Below are 12,109 nucleotides of genomic sequence, written 5' to 3' on the forward strand. Positions count from 1 at the left end.
AGAGCTGTGATGCTTTTCAGTCTTGTAGTCTTCTCTATTTTCCTTCTTTGCAATATCTGGCATTTGGAGGGACTTTTAAACAAATAGTGCAAGACCCTGAATTGTTGAGTATCTGACTCTAAAATAACTCTGAGTAGACCCATCAGTGGACCTAGCTAAAACAATCAAAGTAAAATAAAACACTGAAAGTGTGTGAGAGATCCCAATATGGAATCTTGAGGGCCAACTTCTTTGGGCCCATTGTAGTGGACGTTCTGTAGGGGACAACTCACTGGAATGGTACCGTCTGGTCCCTGGGTTTACTTGGTTTTACTTGGTCAGCTGAGCATCCTGTAGCATTGGGAGGGGGAGCAGGATGTTGCCACATGCCTTACAGACCTCTTGTCAGTCTGAAAAGGCTGCCCTCGGATCCCTTGTTCCTTTGCCATTGTATAAAATAGTTGTGTTAAGTCACAAAGCTATGGTTTGGTGTGTCATTTACCCCCCTGTAAGTTACAGGTCTGGTAAATTAGAGCTGTAACTAGTTTGGACTGGTGAATTGCAATGCCTACAGCATAAGTAAAGTGAAACATTTTTAAAGCACACAGTCCTGGAATGCTTCTGAGGAGTTATCTTGTAGAGTATGGGAGGTCATTTGTCTCATGGTGCCAGTGTCATTTCTTTGAAGGCCAACTAGTCCCACTCCTTTTTCCAGCACTGTTCAAAATGTTCCTTTACAAGCTTTTATCCAATTCCCTTTTGAAAGTTATGATTGAATGTGTTTCTGCTTCTCTGCACTAAGGCTGCGTAGCACATGGGAGGTTGAACTTAAAGAAGATTTACAGTAAAGATACAAGCTAAATTTTAAGTTATGTCTTTATGAAATATATTGTTCCTATGACCCTAAATCAACCATGAAATAAACAACATCCAGGCGATTTCCTTTGCGAAGGTATTTTTTTTCTTACTCCATTCAAAAGAATGTTGCCACATGCGAACAGTTAGCAGTGATTTTTGTTAATTGCTCAGTGCTTTTTAATTTGTGTCAGAATTGATGCTTGTAAAAGCAGCCTCTAGGTATTTTATTGAAGTCCGGCCGAATGTTGGAACAAAATCCTCCTCTCTAATTACACCAGCTACGGTTTCAGTATTCCTACTTTTACCTGACATTTCAAATTACAGTTCTTTCTCTGATGTCAAGCACGCCAGAAAGGAAAGAATTAGACAGAAATGAACTGCAGAAGAGATGTTTGCAGGGGCAGTGCTGTAGTTGTCTGGGGGTGAACACTTTCAAGGTGTGAGTTAAGATGATGTCTTGGACTGTACCTGAACTCTGCATATAGTATGACAGGAGACAGTGAGGTCTGCAGATGTTGGAGGTCAGAATTGAGAGTATGTTGCTGGAAAAGCACAGCAGGTCAGGCAGCATCCGAGGAGCAGGAGAATTGACATTTCGGGCCAGAGCGCTTCTTCAGGAATGAGGGACAGATCCGTCCAGTTAATGTGCTAATATTTAGGAAAGTTTATCTTCTTTTGGCTTTGGTTATACATAATACTAAATTGGTTCAGGTTTATAAGGTTGCAGCATAATCTTCGTAAATTAAAATTTTCAGCTCGCGTGTTTGGAGCATAGGTTCACCAAATGGCAACAATATTGTTAGTGGTTTCCTCCAACTGCTAATGTGGGCATGGAGTGAGTTCCACCATGTTCTATCACAATGGTCTTGTGGCATTGTGGGTAACATCCCTGCCTTTATGCCAGATCTCCAAGTCCATGCTCTACTCTAGGACTTGATTGTTCAGAAAGGTGTGCTCATACATGGCCAAAGAAATTGAGTGTCAACTTGCAAATGCTTTCTAGTGTACCATAATGGCAGTTAGTAAGCATGGGGAAGATTTCCGATCAGAAAGAAATTGAAGTCCATGTTTTCATTGTCCAGGTTACAATATACATGCTGAGTGGTATGTTTCCAAAACAACTCCTTGGGCTACTGATTGATTCAGTTGGCTGGGTTGCTGTTGTGAGTCAGATGAAAGCTTTTAGCACAGGATTCGCCCCCCGTTACGTTGGACAGAATTTGGGACTTGCCTCTTTTCCCTGTCTGTGGCATTGTGGGTCAGACTTGTTTTCAGGCAAAAAGCTAAAGCAGAAGCTTTCTACTCTCTTCAATCCTAATTTTCTGATAAAATAGGGCCTTTAGTATGACTGCATGTGCATCAACAAGAGCACCCCTGCTTCTGAGTCAGAAGGTTCTGGGCTCAGAGTATCAGAATTGAGGCAGACACTTTGATGCAGCACTGAGGGAGTGCTGCACTACTGGAAGTGTTGTCTTCTGGGTGAGGTATAAAACTGAGGCCCTATCACCCTACTTAAATGGATGTAAAGTTTCCTATTTCATTGTTTCCAAAAAGTTTTAGAGGAGTTTTCTCCCAATATTTGTCCAGCACCAGCCAAGCCTATTATCTGATCATCAATAATCACATTGTCTTTTATGAGAACTACATTTTGGCTGACATATGTCCTATACCACAACAATGACCACATTTCAATAAGTATTTAATTGGCTTTGAAGCGCACTAAGATTAATAGCCAGGGAAAACACCATAAAAAACCGGCTTTTCTTTCAGCATTATGCCCTGCCTCATTCCCAATGTGGATGTAGAACAGCCCCTATTTTGCTTTAAGAGATCATTCTACACATAGGCCCTGTGCACTTCTGCCAAAGTTGCCCCAGGGAGCTGGGAAGGAGTGAGCTGTAGCAGGTAAGTTGTATGTGACCTCGTTCTCTTTGCCAGTTGTGGCTGTAACCATTTGCAGCCTTGGGCGAGAGACAGCTCCAGGGTGACATCTAGTGTACCAAGCCTGCTATTACATGTCAATACAACAAGACCACAATTGATCTTCTCTGCTTGGAAGATTAGCTGGGCGAAACTCAGTCCACTTGTTTCAAATCAGCATTGGCCATCTCCTTGGGTGATTGCATATATTAACATGACTGAGTTTCTCGTCTATCAAATCATCTGCTAGCACAGAATTTTAAAATGGCATGTTTAGAAGCAAAACAACAATAATTTCCACCTGTATGAATTCCTTCAAGTGAGTAAAATAACGCAAGGTATGTCACTGGAGGGCTATCAAACAAAATTTTATTAACATATTAGAATAATAATGCAAAGCTTGGTCAAAGAGGTAAATTTATGGAATATCTCAAAGAAAGAGGCAAGGAAATTTATGGAGGGAATTGCAGAGCTTAGGTCCCGAGGCAGCTGACTGCATGTCTACCATAACTGATAACTTGAGAGGCCAGAAATCCTAGTTGTGTACTTACTTTTCCACTGGTCTGACCTAAGCTGATAGTTTACCAGATCTGTAACAGGTTCGGAGAATGAGCAAAGAAGTGGCAGATAAAAGTGTGAGGTTATGCACCTTGACAGGAAGAATAGAGGTATAGTCTACTTTCTAAATGGGGAAAGGCTTCGGAAATTTGAAGGAGAAAGAGAGTTGGGAGTCCTAGTTCAGGATTCTTTGAAGGTTAACATGCAGATTCAGTTGACAGTTAGCAATGCATTATATAATGATTCATTTTAAGAATCCAAGAGCAGGAATGTATCGCTGAGGCTGTATAAGGCTCTGGACAGACCACATTTGGAATATTGTGGGCAGTCTCTGGGCCCCTTATCTAAGGAAGGATGTAATGACATTGAAGGGATCCACAAGAATGATCCCAGGGATGAAGGGTTTGGTATATGAGGAACAGTTTAGTACACTGGGTCTATTTTCCATGGAGAAAGTGGGTACTGCAGATGCTGGGGATCAGAGTCGGGAGTGTGGTGCTGGAAAAGCACAGCAGGTCAAGCAGCATCCGAGGAGCAGGAGAATTGATGTTTTGGGCAAAAGCCCTTAATCAGGAATGAGGCTTGTGGGTCGGGAGGTATGGAGAGATAAATGGGAGAGGGATGGGGCTGAAGAGAGTGGATGTGGAGGAGAAGTTTCCACTTGTCGGAGAGACTAGGACCCGAGGGCACAAGCTCAGTGTGGAGGGACAACCCTTTAGAACTGAGATGAGGAGGAATTTCTTCAGCTAGGGCATGGTTAATCTGTGGAACTCATTACTGCAGACAGCTGTGGAGGTGTGGCCATTGATTGTAGTTCGGACAGAAATAGAAAGGCTCTTGATTAGTAAAGGGATCAAAGGTTACAGGGAGAAGGCGGGACAATGGGGTTGAGAAAATATCAGCCATGATCAAATGTTGGAGCAGATCTGATGGGATGAATAGCTTAGTTATGTCTTATGGTCCTTTCTTCCAATTTTAGTGAACATTGAGTGTGATTACATTGATGCAGTCGTCCATTTAACTGTGAAGTAACTTGCCTCTCTCAGTGATCTTTTACTTTGAGAAGGAAACATGAGCTACATGTGCAATGCAGACCCTGAGGGTGGCAGAAGGAAAGCAAACTCAGAATATTTTAAGCTGAGACATAATATTACTTGACTGGAGTTTCCTCCACTTTGACAGCCATAAGTAACACACTTTATCTCGGGGTTATGCTATGTAAGACCACCTTGAGAATCAGTGGGGTTACATGATTGTTCTCACTGAACAGACCAAAACCTTGTGAGATCCACTGTTCCAAGTGAAATGCAAGACCAGAAATGGCTGAAGGGCACAAGTGAATCGAACAGCTTGTTGTTTCAATTTTCAGTCTGTCACAACTGAACGTTTGCAGAAAATCAGAAATGCGTGTCAATTTGTGAAACTTGAAAGACAGATTGGAACGTGGGAAGAGTCTCGCATGGCAAAAGAGTTTAAACCTCTCTTTTCCCAAGTTCAAGTTACATCCTGATAAGATTATCGATTATGATATAGTAAAACATGTATAATAGTGAAACATAGAAAAGCAAATATTAGTTTGTTACTTATGATTGGTTCTACCCCTCTATCATTACTCAGCCATTGACCTTTTAAGATTTTCATTTACAGGGGAAGCTGGATAAATATGTGATGGAGAAAGGAATAGAATGATAGAGTGGGAAGAAAAGCAGGCAGTGGACACTTAACGTTCACTGATTTAATAACGTGTGCTACATATTCTGCAGGACAGTCGAACATGGGTGTGATGTGATATTGGACATTTTCCACTTAGCACACATCTTGAAATGGTTTGCCAACTAACTTGAGCACGAAATCCAGGGTGAAATTTTGCTTCAATATCTCCCAACATGCCTCACCAGCAATGAACCACATTCTGAAGTTGAGTCATTGTTGTGATGTAGGAAACATAGCAGCAAGTTCACACAAGCTGTACTATGATAATGAGTAGGTATTTTACCTGATGTGGCAATACTTGTGTCACTTAAGAAACTAGGCATTTATATTGTGGTATTGAAGAATCCAACATTTATAACAACTGACTCCCATGTACAAACATTACATTCCTCAATCATGTAAGTGTCTGGGTTAGTTTCAAACTATTAGTTTACAACAAAAGAGCATGTTCCCGGTGGAGTAACATTCTTCAAGTTATCCATGGTCATTTGAAGGATGAGTTCTTTATACTCTCACATTAAATGCTACGGTAAAGTGAAGATCTCATGAACAAGTATTGTAAAGTCTACTGACATACTGACTGTGGGACAGAACAGATGAAAAGTCATACCAAGCAGATACACAAGTTTATACATAGGCACATGTTGTCAATTTGATAATTATACGAACGGGCAAAACAGAATACAACACAAACATTTCAAACTTGAAGATAATGCTTTGCATTTGACAACTCATCCTGATCTGGTCATGTGTACCCATCTGGAGAGATACCTTTGCTTTTCTCTGTTGCATTTGTTTGACAACTTGATTGTCTTGTTGCTGTCACTCAACATCATCACAATCACAATCGATGAAGTGTTCTTCCTCACTTGCTTTATACATGATGATGTGAAATACTTTGATCTGAGCTGGCTTATGTTTATTCACAATGTAGTATAATTAGCAATAATGACTTCAGATCTGGGTGGTTGGATAGTTTACAAACTTAAGTATCCAAATTTTTGTGTGTGGATTTCAAACTTGCTAATCTGTCCCATTGCACAGTTTTGATAGTTCTCTGCCTATGTGGTCTATTTCAACCTTCCTTGTCTTTGAAGAAGAATGTCCTGTGTCTTGGAATGGTGAAACAATTGGTGGGTGAGCAGAGTTGTTTGCACTTGTCTTCTGTTGATAAAATGTGGAGCTGGAAAAAGCACAGCAGGTCAAGCACCACTTGTCCTTTGAACATCAATTGTACTAGTTTGGTAATCTCCTTTCCAATCTTGCTTGTCTCTGGACACTTAACGTTCACTGATTTAATAATGTGTGCTACATATTCTGACGGACAGTCGAACATGGGTGTGATGTGATATTGGACATTTTCCACTTAGCACACATCTTGAAATGGTTTGCCAGCTAACTTGAGCACAAAATCCAGGGTGAAACTTTGCTTCAATATCTCCCAACATGCCTCACCAGCAATGAGCCACGTTCTGAAGTTAAGTCATTGTTGTGATGTAGGAAACATAGCAGCAAGTTTGCACAAGCTGTAACATGATAAGGAGCAGGTATTTTTCATATGAAGGTGATTGAAAGATAAATATTGGCCCAGGAAACTGAGAGCTTCTTTATTCTTGCTGCAAAAAGCCATGGAATCTTTCCCATCTGAGAATATGGTATCTTGGTTTAATGCAAAAACAGAAATTGCTGGAGAAACTTAGCCGGCCTGGCAGTGTCTATGCAGAGAAAGCAGAGTTAACATTTGAAGTCCAATGCAATATTGGCTCTGCTTTCCCTCTACTGATGCTGTCATGCCTGCTGAATTTCATTGGCAATTTCAGTTTTTGTTTCAGATCTTCAGCATCTGCTGTTCTTCATTTTATTGTCTTGATGGATGACACCTCAGACAATGCAACGTTCCCACAGTGACACATTTCCACAATCCAGTCTGCAACACATTAATCTGTTGCCATCTAAATGTCCAACATGCGTGTTGCGGCCAATTTCCATTGCCTCTGAAAGTAGTAGTGCTGATTTTCCAATCTCGCTCCTGATCAATGGCAGCGCTGGTGTTGAGGAGCTCAAGGTCTCAGTGCTGTTGGGCAAGGAGAAACCTTGGTACAGGCATGAGTCATACAGAGGCACCCGATCAACCTTCTATGTGCCAGGTCTTTGGGGCCTTTGCTAGCAAGAAGTATGCTGCAGGCACCAGAATGGCTTGGATCCCACTCAGTAAACAGGAGCCAAAATTTCCAAGGAGAAAAACATTATGTACTGGAAGAATGCAGGAGGTCTGGCAGCATCTGTAGAAAGAAGAAGGAATTTAATGTTTTGAGCCCATTATGACATTGGAGATAATGCATTGGACTTGCTGTCACTCTCCTGAGAATCTTTTATATGATATGAAATTGTAAAACACTCAACAATACACAAAGGTCACTGAAACACGTTACATTAATTTTACAGCAAAACTTACAAAACAGCTGTTTGAAGCAGGAGAGAGATTGAAGAAACTTTCCCAGAAGCTTGAAACAGTCAGACCCAGTTGGTTTCCATTTTAAGGTCAGTTCCAATAAGTTAAATCTGACAAAAGGATTGTGTATGCCAGCTGACAAGTGATTATTTCTCAAACCTTTTCTTATTTCTGTATTTCCTTCTGGAGTTAACCCATCAGTTTATTTTTGAACATATTGTAGGAATGACGTGTGTTTCCATTTGTTCTAATCACAGAGTAGGTGGACTTACAGATAACTTTGTTATTAATAATAGTCTCCATACTCATTATGAGTTCTTAGTTCCATGTCCTAATCCATTTCACTTTTTAGAACATTACAGCACAGTACAGGCCCTTCAGCCCTCGATGTTGTGCCAACCTGTGGAACCAATCTGAAGCCCATTTAACCTACACTATTCCATTTTCATCCATATGTTTATTCCATGACTATTTAAATGCCCTTAAAGTTGGCAAGTTTAGATAGGGGAATCTTAGACTAGATTAGATTACTTACAGTGTGGAAACAGGCCCTTCGGCCCAACAAGTCCACACCGCCCCGCCGAAGCGCAACCCATCCATACCCCTACATCTACCCCTTACCTAACACTACAGGCAATTTAGCATGGCCAATCCACCTGACCTGCACATCTTTGGACTGTGGGAGGAAACCGGAGCACCCGGAGGAAACCCACGCAGGCACGGGGAGAACGTGCAAACTCCACACAGTCAGTCGCCTGAGGCGGGAATTGAACCCGGGTCTCTGGCGCTGTGAGGCAGCAGTGCTAACGACTGTGCCACCGTGCCGCCCACTATTATTGCAGGCAGTGCGTTCCATGAACTTACTACTCTCTTGAGTAAAGAAACTACCTCTGACATCTGTCCTATATCTATCACCCTTCAATTTAAAGCTATGTCCCCTCATGCTAGCCATCACCATCTGAGGAAAAAGGCTCTCACTGTCCACCCTATCTAACCCTCTGATTAGCCTATATATGAGAAAAATCTCTTGAAACGCCTTCAGGTTTCTCCACAACTTTACCATTGTGCTGAAGGTCAATGAATAGGAATCAACAGAGTTAGCAACTCCAAACTCTCTTCTTTATTGTTTTGAATCCTGAATCCTGGCTGAAGTTGACTTATAGTACAAAAATGGGAATCCTTTATGTGTGATACCTTACTGGGCGAACCCGAAAAAGAGCTGATAGTCTATTCCAATGATGATCTTGTGTGTTTATTGTAATTACAGCTTTACCATCTGTAGCTGTGCGAGTGGTTTTCCAAATGTCTGAGTACTTTGTGAAGTAACATCCCCCAAAACTGCCCCTCCCTTTCAAATCCACCCTAATCCAGCAGACTACCCAGGATTTGATTACAGTTACCAGGTGCTGGCCTCTTGTGCAGGGATTCCCTCTATTGCCAAAGCATCAATTGATGGAATTTGGTGAATCGTGCATTTTGCTGCTGGGCAGTTAATACCAACCAGGGTATATGTAGCCCATCTGACAAAGCCAGTGGCTCCCCTATCCCTGGCTCTCACTAGCAGCAAGCAAAACTGTCCATTTTGTTTGCATCTAAATAATGCCCCTGAATAATGGATAAAGTTCATATTTGGAAAATGCATACCTGACTGTAATTCCCAGCATGGGTTCTGTGTGGAAGGTTCCTGCCAAAGAGCAGAGGAAGGTACAGAGCCAGAGGTAGTACAGAGAGATAATTGCATTCCTCTTTTTAAATGTTTAATGTGGAGAGGAGGGGAGAGGCCTATGTGTTGGTGATCAGAGCGAGTGAGAATGTGGACTGCTCGGATGGGTGATATAAGCTGTTTGCAGTGAGAGGAATGAGTGGAGTTGTCAGACGTGTTGTTCTCAGGAGTGCAAAAGGATGGAGATCAAGTCAGAATGACAGCTCGTCACCTCTTCCTTCCTTCCTGAGGTCAAGCCGTTATGAATAGTCACACCTGTCTGCTTTTTCTCCTTGTAGGAGGAGAGTGAGAGGCAGAGACCTGGGGAGAGGAGGGGCTGCACTCTGGGGAGCTGTGGGCCTACAGTGATTGGAATTCTGCTAGCCAGTGGCAATGCATGCACAGCAGGTACATTAATGCAGATATCAATAGTGACCAGCCTTTGGAGACTGAAACACTGGTGAGAGGGTTAAGCCCCTGCCTGTCGATCCTGTATTGCCGTTCTCATCTCCTTTCAGCCAAGTGTCAATGTCCAGCCCTTCCAACAAGCAGAGGGCTGTGTGGTTGATGAGAAGGCAGAGTGCTGCTGCTGGGGTGCTGGCTGTGGCCATTGTACTGCCTTTTGGCTGTTCGCAGAGTTGGATAATAGACCTGAATAAAGTTCTCACACGCCACTCTGCAAACTGATAACAGGGATATGCAATTGGAAGTGAGTCTAGAGAGATGCAATGAAGGTTGGCAATGAGACTAATATCTGAGGGAAGGAGCAGTTTGCAGAGGAGTTTCTCAATGACTGTAAAGCTGGAGCTCTTTAGTGTAATTGATCAAAACCTTCCCAGCCTGTCAGTTTCACTGGGAAGGGTCTTCTCACAGTGCGCTCATGTTCTTCCCCAACCTGCCAAGTTACAGACACAGCAAGGAACTCCTTCACTATTGGGAATGAGGGAATCCATGTATGCCTTGTTACCTCTTTCAGTGCTTCATCTGGCTTCCTTCCATAGTCCCAAGGATTCCCTGCTGACTTCTCAACCTACCCCAGGAAAATCAGGCAGGGGTGGGATCAAATTGGGATTCCAGTATAAAGTCCCTTTTCTGCAATTTTCATCCCAATACTCGCACACTTACCTCCTCTAACCTGAGAAAGTTCTGCTTTGAACTCGTGTAGAAATAATGGCTAGGCTGTGAGAGTCAGCAGGTACAGAGGGATTTAACTGATTCTCTCTCTCTCTCTCTCTCTATTGTTTTGTGGTAATCACTGTAATGATGTGGAAGTGTCAGTGTTGGATTGGGATGGACAATATTAAAAATCACACAACACTAGGTTACAGTCCAATGGTTTTATTTGGAAGCATTAGTTTTCGGAGTGCCGCTCTTTCATCAGGTCATCGAATCATAAAGCTGTACATAATGGAAACAGACCCTACGGTCTAACCCATCCATGCTGGTCAGATATCCCAACCCAATCTAGTACCAGCTGCCAGCACCTGTCCCATATCCCTCCAAATGCTTCCTATTCATATACCCATCCAAATGCTTTTTAAATGCCGTAGTTGTACCACTCTCCATCACTTCGAGCAGCTCATTCCATATATGTCCCACCCTCTGCGTGAAAACGTTGCCCCTTAGGTCTCTTTTATATCTTTCCCCTCTCACCCTAAACCTATGTCCTCTAGTTCTGAACCCCCCCACCCCAGGGAAAAGACTTTGTCTATTTATCCTATTCATGCCCCTCATAATTTTGTAAACCTCTATAAGGTCACCCCTCAGATTCCAACGCTCCAGGGTAAACAGCCCCAGCATATTCAGCCTCTCTCTATACCTCAAATCCTCCAACCCTGGCAACATCCTTGTAAATCTTTTCTGAACCCTTTCAAGTTTCACAACATCTTTCCGATAGGAAGGAGACTAGAATTACACGCAATATTCCAACAGTGGCCTAACCAATGTCCTGTACAGCTGCAACATGACCTCCCAACACCTGTACTCAATACTCTGACCAATAAAGGAAAGCATGCCAAACACCTTCTTCACTATCCTATCTACCTGTGACTCCACTTTCAAGGAGCTATGAACCTGCACTCCAAGGTCTCTTTGTTCAGCAACACTCCCTAGGACCTTACTATTAAGTGTTCAAGTCCTGCTAAGATTTAAATTTCCCAAAATGCAGCACCTCGTATTTTTGTTCCGTGATTTTTAGCAATCAGTGTAGATCAGGTAGTATCAGGGTAACAAATGACTGATCCTGTCCCAGCCTCTAATTCCCTGTCATAGTTGAAACTACCTTGCTGACCAAAGTTTACGTAAGGAACAGTGTGGTTATTAAGAAAAGCAACATACTCTGGGTGCTGAGAATCTACAATAAAACCAGAAAATGCTGGAGAAGCGCAATAGGTCAGGCAGTATCTATGGAGAGAGTTTTGGGTTCACAATGACTCTTCTTCAGAAAAGTTAATTCTGTTTCTCTCTGAGAACAAAAGAAACATTGTAAGGGAATTCTGGAGCAACAATACAAATACCTTGAGTCCAAAGAAACACAGACGATGAATGTGTCATCCAATGTAACCAATGAAGTGGTTGCATAACAATAAAGTCTGACAACCTAAAATAGCTCAACAATAGGTGAGCAGAGATGACTTTAGGGTCTCAGGAATTTTTGATGTGATACAACATTCTTAACACTTGCCTTATTTAGCTTGGTGATTAATTCTATTGCTTTATGCTTCTGTGAGGCATTAAAGGTGCTACAGAGATGCAGGTTGTTGTTGATGCTGAGTCAGCAGCTTTAATGTCACACTTCTCTTCACGTAATGCAATCTGCATGTGAAAGGGTAGGAATTGAAAATGATTATCACTGAGTGGTGAAATTTAATGGATAGAACAATATTTTTGCATCAATTATGAATTGAAATTCATCGTGCTTTTTAAAT

Source organism: Chiloscyllium punctatum, chromosome 5 (genome assembly GCF_047496795.1).
Source record: "Chiloscyllium punctatum isolate Juve2018m chromosome 5, sChiPun1.3, whole genome shotgun sequence".
Lineage (NCBI taxonomy): Eukaryota > Metazoa > Chordata > Chondrichthyes > Orectolobiformes > Hemiscylliidae > Chiloscyllium > Chiloscyllium punctatum.